At 30.8% G+C, this 10689-nt stretch overlaps 1 long non-coding RNA gene across 1 annotated transcript in view; it reads left to right on the top strand.

Annotated features, from left to right (window-relative positions):
• Positions 1 to 9583: 9583 nt before the first annotated feature.
• LOC128873808 (uncharacterized) overlaps positions 9584 to 10689 on the top strand; it is a 20430-nt gene continuing 19324 nt past the window's right edge. The window contains exon 1 of the long non-coding RNA XR_008456491.1: positions 9584 to 9848. This is a non-coding gene — a long non-coding RNA (uncharacterized LOC128873808). The remainder of the gene's footprint in view (positions 9849 to 10689) is intronic.

The raw sequence follows: 10689 nt of genomic DNA, 5'->3' as shown, positions 1-10689 counted from the left end.
ACCTTCCTAAATACCGGTCAAAAGTGAGACGCAACGGGAAGATAGGAATCGTTCGAAGGGCACTTGGTCAGAGCCTTGAGAAAGTAAAGGTGCGTAGGCATACGAGAAGGGCTGACGATGGGCGTCTCGGTATTCTGGATCGAATGTCGCCGATTCCATCGACTGGAATCTTTCGTGCAAACTGAATTTTAACGTTTTCGATACGCTTAAGAAGGTATCCTGAATTAGGAGGTCTAAAAAAAGCGGTTTTTCGTGAATTTTTTCGAAATGAAAATGAAAATTTCTTTTGTTTTTTTGTGTCAAACCAAAATTACGACCTGCATCTTTCCCCCCGATAGGAGGTTTTAATTATGAGGTGCTCTACAAATCTGCGTCGCAGTCGACTCAATTGAATATTTCTTGTTGGAAAAAGTTGTACAGACTACTCAAATATGTATGAAAATAGGATAAAAAGTTTGATAGAATTAATTATTTTTTTCCATCCTAAAAAATTCACGAAAATCCGCTTTTTTTAGATCTCCTAATTCAGCATACCCCCTTAACACCCTGTTTGTGTAGTACTGTTTTTCCCGACGTTTTCATAATAACTGATGAATAGACTGCGGATCTTTATGCAAATGCATATTTTTATACAGGGTGTCTACGTATAAGTTCGGACATACGCAGAGTGTGAATTCTACAACAAATTTCCAACAAAAAATTACTCTTGGACATTTTCTTTGTGTCACATTATTTTCGAGTATTTTCACTTTTAATATTTTTTCTGTCTTTTCGGCTTGACACTCTTTAAACGGCCATAACTCCACCAAATTACAGTGCAAACTTAAAATTAAGTATACCATTCGAAAGAGCGTTAAATTTCTCATCTCCATGATATAAAACCGACATTTATTACGTAGATTTAACAAGTGAAAAATTAAGTCAAGCTTTACATTGTGAAAATTTTTTAAAATTTGACTTTTTCTGTATTCGTTTTTCGGTTTCAAAGACATAGTTGTTTGGCGGGCACACTTCGGGAAAAACTTCCTCGAAGTCTCAGCTTTTGAATGGTATTGTCAAAAAAAATTGTACGGTGGTATTGGGTTGTCCAGAAAGTTCATGCCTATCTTTAAAAAAAATTTAAAGCTGGTTTCTTAACTTCCTTTTTTATAGTCAATGATATTTTACATATTCTCGGAAATTTGTAAGATAGATAGAGTCCAAACAACATTTACTAGTTAATATAATTTGTGAAATTAACAAAAATATGTGAAAAGTGGGTAAAAGTATAGAAGCAATAAGTATTTGTACGATTCTTATGATGAACCATTTACAGCGGAGTTTGTAACGTAAACACATTAGTTTATTGCTTCTTACAAATTAAAAAACATCAAATTTCCAGTAAAGTACTTTTAAAAAAGGCTCTAATAAAAGAATGGAAGAAGATGTCACTTCGAATAACTAATAATTTAGTTAATTTAATGCTTAGAAGAGTTGCAATAATTATAAAATCAAAAGGAAATCCCACGAAAGAAGTATTAAATACTTATAAATTAATAAAATGTTTTTTTTTTTTAACGAAGTTTCAAGAGTTAAACAGTCATGCGAATACCATTCAAAAGCTGAGACTTCGAGGAAATTTTTCCCGAAGAGTGCCCGCCAAACAACTATGTCTTTGAACCCGAGAAACGAATACAGAAAAGGTCAAATTTTTTAAAATTTTTCAATGTAAAGTTTGACCTAATTTTTCACTGTAATTTAGTGTAGTTATGGCCGTTTGAAGAGTGTCAAGTCGAAAACGCGGAAAACATATTAAAAGTGAAAATACTCGAGAATAAGGCGACACAAAGAAAATGTCTAAGAGTAATTTTTTGTTGGAAATTTGTTGTAGAATTGACACCCTGCGTATGTCCGAACTCATACGTAGACACCCTGTAGAAAATAGGTAGACGAATGGGACCTGGATAGAAATCTATGTCATGATTAGATGATTCCAAAAATATATGTTTTATTTTGCATATTTTGCATATTTTTCGCATAAATGCATATCCGATTGTTTAATGGTCCGCCAGAATAAATAAGATAGATGTGCCTAAAAGATTGATCAGCTACGATCGACATCGTGTTGTAATTTCGATTTGGTAAGTACTGTATTGACATACAGTGAGAGACAAAACAAAGTCGATGATATGATGTGTAAACAGACAGAGTCACGCCGCAGTTAATCTCCATTTTCCAAGTTAATCAGTAAAATTTAACATTTATTCAGAACCATTTCCAAATGTTACCTGAGGTCATAAAGAAATTGGTAACAATAGGATTACCTCTATCAGAATTTATAGATTTGGTAACTACAGTTACAGAAAATTAAAAAATTATACCCGGTGATTATGGAGAAAAAGTTATAGATATAATGGAATCAGTATTAAAACGAAACGTACACTTTAATATATTATTCAAAATAAGCAAGATTTTAAAGGGTGAACACGTTGAAGAACTACGAGAGGTTCTGGCATATCATTGGAGTAAATTTAAATATGCCCCTAGAACATCATGTGATGTAGAACTCTCTTTTTCGGCGTATAAATTAATTTTAACAGATAAGAGGTATCAATTTGCAATCGAAAATATTGAAAAATCTATTGTTGTATATTGTAATTTGAATTATAATAAATGAAACAATAAAAAATAGTTATTAAATAATTAGTAGTAATAATAAGTAGTTATTATATAATTATTTTAAAGATCCATACATATATTTCCTATACTTATATTTAGCATATACATTGCATACATCTTCCATATATTTTGCATGTATTTTGCATATTTCGATATATTATAAATGCATAAAGATCTGCAGTCTACTGATGAAAAAGAACGCAGAATTTATACTTATAAATTTGAATAATAACATTTAATAAATGTTTTTTAATCGTAGTAGCATCACTCTAATCAAAATTAAGTCCAGTATATTTGTGTGTTAAACGAACTAATTTTTTTTTTAATTATTTTTCTGTCTCAGTACATACATATACATATGTATATAGGAGGGTAGAGTCTCTCTTTCCTCTAGATTCAACAGATGAATAAGATTCTGGTGGATTAATTGGATTATTTAATCGCAACTATATAAGAGTTTGTATAAAATTTAATATTCAAACAACGGTTCGATTTTATGACTTTTTTAATTGTACTATAAATTAGCTTTTAAAGTCTTTCCACGCTACTAGAAAGCACAGTTCACAAGAAGATAAGCACGAAGACTTTTGCTTTAAAATATAATGGAACCTTTAAAACCAGAAAGAACAATTTTCATACTGCTTTTCTATCAGTATTTTCTATACAAGAGGAAGTTGAGATAAATTTTGAAAATACCAATCTTCATATACTATCTCCTGTATAATACTTTACATCGATTACTTTTTTCCAAATGTTTATCCCGATAATTATTTACAATTAATTTTTGATCATATTTTCTTTCAACTTATCCATCGAGATTCCATTACTGTAAACTGATTTTTATAAGTAATTAATAGTTCGAATGACGAAAAAATTCTTGAATTCAGGCTTTCTTTTAGTGTCCATCTGTGCGAGATCCATTAAGTAAACGTCGAACAGCTGTGTACTCAAGCAAGACTTTATTGCGTTTGAGAAAAAAGTAAAATATGGCTTTTCATTCAAGGCTGTATTGTTTCGCATAGAAGTAAGGTCTCAGCTGCGAAAAAAAAATTATTGTTTTTTATTCAAGGCCGCCGGGTGCTCCATAGGTAATGTAATAACATGTAATGATTCCACTTAACATTCGCGTTTTTTCATCTAGACCGTGTAAAACAAATATATTCTTTTAATACATATTTACAAAAATTTATTGAAAAAATGAAAGACAAAGTAGAATATAACCTTGGAAGTTAAAATATTATCTTTTAAAATTTTTTAACTAAATTGAAAATGAAAAAAAGAATCAATAGCATTAATTGTTTGTATTTTGATAAATGAATATTTAAAAAGACGAACTAACAATCAGCAGTCACTACCCGATTGATAGAGGACATTAATGGTTAAACTAAAACAATTTCTTATTTGTTCGTTTTTTGTTTTTTTATTGACGATAATTAAATTCTTTAGAAAGTATATAGTTTCATATTAGTACATACCTAACTTATCTACTTGAGAGTACGTGATGGTCATAATCAATGTCATTTTTCAGAATTTTTATTTCTGAGAGTATTTATTTCTTTGAAATGGGGATGCACGCACTATAAAGTACATACATTAAGATATGTCTTAATAACTTGTTTTTTGTTTTTAATTAAATAATCTTAAAATTTAGCGAGTGGCAACCATTACCGTAGAGCGGGTCGTCAAAAACATGCTTGGCGCTGAGCAATATATTTTTGATTCGGGTTCTCCTAAAACAAAAAACGATCTCTGATGGAATCTCATATATTTTTATCCATAATGTTACAGCATTCGTTTAGATAAATTCATCGACCTTACATGATCATAAACCACGCAAATAATATGTCATAAAGACTTGCTTCCATTTTAGTTCCGTATCTCCATCATTCTTCCAAATTTTGATTCGAAATTTTTTGAAAAATATTCCCAAAACTTCAAACTTTTAGAATATACAATAAAAAAAGAAAGCGATTTTTTTGTCCTATCTATACTGACATGCGCCCTTAAGGCATCGGAAAGAAAGAGAACAACCATAACCATTCGTGGATGTATAATTAACCATGAAGAGGAAGGTTGAACGAACTTCGTTAATGGAAATCACTCACCATAGAAAACACTGTCTGCTCCGATAATACGTGCGTGGTGGCGTGAGAGTAGCAAAGATGATCGACTCCAAGGAAATAAAAATGATTTTCGTTCGAGATTTATGTATCGCGGTGGAGAAATGGAAAAGAGAAAAGACGCGATGCTAGATTAACGACGCGTACTGCTCGGCTACTTGGGCCAAGTCTGCGTCTCTCACGGAAGCTGAGACGTCGAGACGGCTGCTACAGGAAGGAAGGACTTCTTTATGGTGGTGGTGAACCTCAGCAACCTCGAAAAGACCCGCCGGGCTTATTCACAAACGTTTCGCATTGCATCCGGACGCTGCCAGCATAATAAGATATAGGTCAAGTGCGGCTGGTACCATGTATGGCCATACCTGTAGTGGGGAAGGACGAAGATATACGCAAGTTATCGTTGTCGAATCGAAAGGGTTCATTCTCTATCCTCGTCTTCCCTTCTCTCCGTCTATTTCGAACACCACCTGTTGGCTCAATCTCAGCTGGACTAAATTTTTTGCCAATCATTTCTCCGTGTATTTTATTTCTCATATCTTCTATTTCTATTTCTATTTACGTTTAGCAAATATCACCGATATTATTCGTATTTTACTAAAATATATAACTATGTGTAATTTTGTTATGGATGGCCAAAGAAATATTTTATTTTATTAACTTGTCCACGGACATTTTTATTTATTTATTTATTTATTGGTTTTAAACCGAATATGGTTTATATAGCATATACGTTACATGAACATATTAACATATTGCTTAACATCTTAATGCGCCTTTTTTACATAGATTAACTTGAAACATTTTAGTATATCATTATAATAATTATAATTTCATATTAGTACTTATTGTAATTTCATATTATAATTTCATTTCATTTCATTAAAATAATGCACAGACACTTGTTCGACGTGTAAATTAAATTATGTTTAATGTTCCATGTTTGGAAGTAACAAGTGTTTGGAAGTGGCGAATTTGTATTCCTCTTTTAATGGTTTGCAATTTTATTTGGGATAGTGTAATATGGAACTTTCCAGAACAGTATTCTTTTTAGCCTTTCAAAGTGACTGAAGTAGCAGAAACGTCAATGTTTCGCCCTATACGGTTTTGTGACTTCTTTGGGACAACATTTAATGTTGTACGATAAAGACTCACGTTAATGACCGAATTATCAAATGATTAATCATGGCATTTGAAATTAATGGCAAGTAACAAATTAATGCCTAGTAAATGTAATGATAATCATTTTACAAACGGTTCAACAATTCCAAATATTAAACTTTTCTTTTTGTAAGAATAACGTGATAACCATTACCACGAAGTCCAATAATTGTATTTTGCCACATTTTACATCAATATTTAGAGAGGTTACAGAGGTTACAATGAGTTTTCATAATAGAATTAATAGCTAGACAATGTTTAGAATTGAAGGAACTTTGTAAAAAAACAGGAAATATGAGAAGTCAATTTAAAATAGTACTTCAGTATTTCATTTGGCATTAAAAGAAATATCAATTTATTTGAAACAATAGTAATTTTGTATATTGAAACCATTTCGTTATCTTTTTCGCTTTGAATAATTATTTTAAACCGTTTCATAAAAAAATAACAATTAAAATAATTGTAAATAATATTTTATTGTATATTAAACTTATTAGATATTGATTGTTTTTAAACATACAAAAGAGTCTCGTTTATTCTATACGATGTTCAAATGAGAATAAGACAAATTAAATTTTTTTATATTTACATTAGAATTTAACACTAACATTGAAAATATAAAATATGACTAACTTATTTTTCAGTATTCCAGACACAAATTATTCCTTTTAAAATACTAAGCGTAGAATTGTATTCTGTAAGTGTATTCTTTAAAAATATATTAAGTGTACAAATAATCTCTGTGCATTTTCAAGGTAAACGTACCATTTATTTATAAAGAAAAATCACACAAGTTTTAATCTTCCCTAAATCACACATTCAAAGTGAGCACATAAAGTTCTAAAACCAAATTTCAAAGCAATCTGTTTGATTCATTAGTTTGTTGATATTTTAATGTAGCAAAATAGCGGATAAATATTTCTACTTAAACTAGAGTTATAAATAAAAAAAAATAATTTCCCCATGTAACAATTATCAAGCACAATTGTAATCGGTTAGAAGAACAACAATAAGTCGTAATACCCATCAGGGTTGAAACTTACATGTATATAGATTCATTATAATGGAAATCAGGTTGGGAACTTAGAAGGTTGGTAATTTAGCGTAAGAAAATGTCGAGTAAATATTTTTACTCAATTTATTACGAACGATCATATATAAGGACATAGAATTCATTTCTAAATCTAATATAAGCACTTGTCACCTAATTCATATATTCAAAGAAACACCATAAAAAGATTCGTCTTCAAACGTCACCGATGATAAAGGTGTCTCTTTATAATACAGAGCAAAAGCCAAGAAAGTCGGCAGTATTGTGTACAAAAAAATTGGATTAACATTTACGTAAAAGTATTTGGTGGATCAGCGCATAACCCTCTTATGTATATGGCTTCGTATATTGCGCAAGTTGTCGTTTCGAATCTTTCAGAGTATAGATTACTATAGACTGTCTACAACCAACGCCCTTTCTTTTGTAACGTTATTGACCAGCTTGTATATGATAATGGTTGCGCATTCACTGCCTTTCCTTGTAATTACGAACATGAAGTACATACGTACGACTATCGATATCCAATTTGTGCTCCGCGATACGTTATTACAGGTGATTACTACAATTTTCAGATAACGTTCATTCAGTTTATGGTTTGAACCATCTATACAAAGTATTAAAGAAAATAATTACTGAGTTCCTTGTTTAAAATTTATGATTAGGACTTGAACAAAGAATTGAAGATTACCAAATTGATTATAAACATTGTTAGTGAACATATTAATTTCGTTAGAGTTAGAAACAATTTTAGTTGTGTGTATTGCATTGTCGAATTTGTATTAAGGGGGCACTGCACATTTTTCAAAAATAAAAATCGATTGTTTTTTATTTTTTTTTATTAAAATTTAATCTTTTCCGGATCTATTGATGTTAATTTTTTATAATTTTTCGATAGTTAGAAATGACAATACAAAATTTATGAAAAAAACCTTTTCTTACTTACTTAGTTCAACAAATAAAATATAAAAGAAAGGGTGAAAAAAACATCATTTTCATTTTCGTAAATGAATAAATTTACACCATTGATCAAAGTAATTGATTAAGAAATAAAAATCTTTATTCAAAATACAGTCAAGTTTACAGTCTGTTTATACTCAAAAATGTACAAATAAAATTATAGTATGTGGCATGCATAACTTATGTTTGAATGGAAAATAACCATACCTACAATCAATAAGGAATTAATATAAAATTGAACGCTGTGTCAGACTTTCGAAACATTTAATTCAAATAAATTATAATTGTCTTGATCATATTTGTCATAATATTTGTTTTAAATATGATCGCATATAAATATGTATGTGTGTATTTGTGCTTTTAATGTCAGAAATGTATTTGAATATTTCTGGTAAATTTCGAGACTGGAAACCTCGAGAAATTGAAAAAATAAAATTCTATATTTAGTTTCATTCGAAATCACTTCGTGAATAGCCTGTATTTAGTGCTCGATATGTGCTTCAAGTATTCGCCTACCTCGAGGCGATATTTCAAAAGGCAACCTTTTAAAAGGCTCGTAACATAAGCAGAATGCAAAAACCCGCCGGGAATAATATTTGTAACGATGAGATATGCATATTACAATGGAAATAGTACAATGTATTTATCATAAAATGTACATTAATCTTTTGGATGGGGGCATGTTACTCTTGCACCATACACCCTTGAATTAATACGCGCGTAGATTTTCTAATATTATTAGAAATTAATGCATTAATAAGCATTACGTAAGTAAACGACAGTTTTACAGTGTTTTATTATCATATTGTACTTAATCGCAGATAACTAGACTACGGATTTTTAGGAAAAATAAAATCTTTGCAAATGTACCTACAAAAATTGAACCTAAATAAGAATTTATATTACTTTGAAAATATTATAATATGAACTTTACTTTCAATATTTTTTTATATTATTTATATTATTTTTGTAGTTCCTTGGACATTCACATTTCCTATAAACGCATAAAAATATGAATTCTACAGATAACACTTTATGTATCATTTCATGTGCAATCATTTATATGTAGTTAAAGAATTCCAGTTAACAATTGCTTGATCAAACGTAGGTAAATATGTGTACACATGTAAAAACCTTGATCTTTAAAAATTAAACTAATTCGAATAATTTTCAAATTGAAAAAAGACCAAAAACAGGATTTAGCTTCACAATGAATGTTTAAATTTTATGTGGAATACTTTTCTCTAAATATGATCCAAAAATCATTCAACTTTTAGAGTCGAAAATTACTAAACTTTATTCATCTATAACATTCAGAGCATAAAAGGAGTACTAGGCTACAGAATTTACAAATTTAGAGTTAGCTTTAGTTGTTTCTGTTTCAGACGCATCTAATTTAGGTTTAATAACGTAAATTACACACGAGAAGGAAGAAATAAGTATTAGGTTGTCCCAAAAGTTTCTTCCATTTCATTAACAAGTAATACATACACAATATCTTATGTGTAATGTTACATTATTAAATTGCGTATGGTTCATTTTGCTCCATTACTGTTACAACATTAACATCTAAGAAATTAGGTTGTTTATTTATATAAACACTGCTACACGAAACAACTGAGTGCAAGTCACGAAAGAAACTTTCGGGACAACCTAATATAAACTTTTTTAGGTGATCCAAGTGTAGAAGTGAGTGAGTAGCTATCGAGATTTCGAATTAATCTCTTAGAAGGTTGAATATTACTCATAAGTTCCACCACGGCACACCAATGAACGACAAGCGAAAGTGAAACAATGTTTGTTACCTATTTCGAGCAGTCGGAGCTGGACATACGTGCCCCGAAGCGTTCGCCAAACGTTCTATCGCCTGAAGCGGATATTGGCAATGAGCTGTATGAATAAAGGTATTCATATATCGTTTCTGTATGTATGTATACATTATCTAATGATCTAGAAACGGTTTCCAATTCTACGCTCCTCGATTGGAAATTCCGTTCTCGATGGTTTTATCTCCTGATCAATTGTTCAAGTTTAGACTAATATCTGTCGAGTGAAAGTATACAAAGCTTCTCAAATTGCATTTAAAATGTAAGCAGGGAACGAAGTATGTTGCGTAAAAATGACATATCAGTCTTTTATTTTCCTGAACGTAATTTAAGAGTAAGTAAAATGAAAACTTATTTAAAGTAACAGATATCTGAAGGAAACTTTGAACTACAAATGTTATTAACGCAACGAGTGAATTTTGCTTCGCTTATCTAAAACACGTATTCAATAGGAAAGGAAAGAACGCACTACTTCTGGAAGGGCGGGAATCCCATTAGAAGCACAAAAATTAACTGCCTTGTAGGATTTTTTGTACACGAAAGAATGTATTTTCCTTTTGGTTCAACTTTGAGAATAGTTCACGTATATTGCAAATACATTTGGTAATTTTGTTGTTCCTCTCGTAGTTTGAAATAGTAGCGCTCCTTCTGTAAGTTGTACTATTTAGTTAGAAACACCATCTCATTGGCATTGTTTATTTTGCCAAAGTTATGTATGATTTCTGCCGGAGACAGCCGCCGGGAAAAATGAACAGCGGCAGCAAACAATTCTCACAGATAATATGATTCTCATTTGCGTACTCAGTATCAGCAAAGTGGCACACAGTACGTAGTGTGTGGGCGCAGAGCGCACGAGGAAAACAGGGATTTATTCTCTCTCTCTCTCTCTCTCTCTCTCTCTCTCTCTCTCTCTCTCTCT

This window comes from Hylaeus volcanicus, chromosome 3 (genome assembly GCF_026283585.1).
Source record: "Hylaeus volcanicus isolate JK05 chromosome 3, UHH_iyHylVolc1.0_haploid, whole genome shotgun sequence".
NCBI classification, from domain to species: Eukaryota; Metazoa; Arthropoda; class Insecta; order Hymenoptera; family Colletidae; genus Hylaeus; species Hylaeus volcanicus.
This window is presented reverse-complemented; position numbering and strand designations above follow the sequence as displayed.